Source organism: Sinocyclocheilus grahami, unplaced genomic scaffold (assembly GCF_001515645.1).
Source record: "Sinocyclocheilus grahami isolate Dianchi unplaced genomic scaffold, SAMN03320097.WGS_v1.1 scaffold1631.1, whole genome shotgun sequence".
Taxonomy (NCBI): domain Eukaryota; kingdom Metazoa; phylum Chordata; class Actinopteri; order Cypriniformes; family Cyprinidae; genus Sinocyclocheilus; species Sinocyclocheilus grahami.
In genome coordinates this window covers 131,765-132,630 of record NW_015506810.1, presented here as the reverse complement: position 1 = coordinate 132,630, position 866 = coordinate 131,765, and positions in this window count along the sequence as shown.

The following is an 866-nucleotide window of genomic DNA, read 5'->3' as shown; positions in this document are numbered from 1 at the left end:
AACAGGCATATTCATTCATAAAGCCGAACGGCAAATTTGGCACATTCGGAATAACAAATAAAAAAATAGAACTGTATAATTCAACTAAATTTATTATAGACTATACGGCTTTTGTCATCTTCTGATTGGTCAACTTCAGATGGATCGCCAAATCGTCTGGTTCAACCGCACATTCGCCACGAATTAAAACCGACAGCACCGATTTTTTTTTACATGTTTGAAAATTATCGGGAGGACGGGAGGTGCTCGTAACGTCTCGGATCGGCCCGTAATTCTTCTCACACGGTACGAGCCGCGACCATGCGAGCATCTGTGATTTTCTCCCGAGAGAAAAAAATCGCCTGCGAGCTCCTACGACAGCAAAAATCGCACCGTGTACGCCCGCCTTTAAATCCAATACAAACGCTCTTAAAGCCCCGTTCACACCGCCAACGACTTTTTCGCCGTTTGTCGCTTGTAGCTGGCAATTGATGTCGCTAGTGGGCGTTCCCACTACTGGTTGCCTAGTTACCCCAGTAACACTCCATCCACTACAGCAGATGAATCACGTGCTCTCCACTGACTTCACTCCCATTGGTTGTCGCTCAGCGAAATTCGCTGCTTATTTGCATAAAGTTGAAGAATTCTGAACTTTTGTCGCTTGACACGCCCACATTCCGTCGCCAACGGTCACTGTCGCTCGTGTCGCCAGCTCTCCATTGAAAATGAATGGGATTATGTCGCTCTGTCGCTGTGTGTCGGGCGTACACGGTGCGATTTTTGCTGTGGTATGAGCTCGCAGGCGATTTTTTTCTCTCGGGAGGAAATCGCAGATGCTCGCGGCTCGTTTTTTTTTTTTTTTTACGTCACAAGCCCCCCGCCACAAA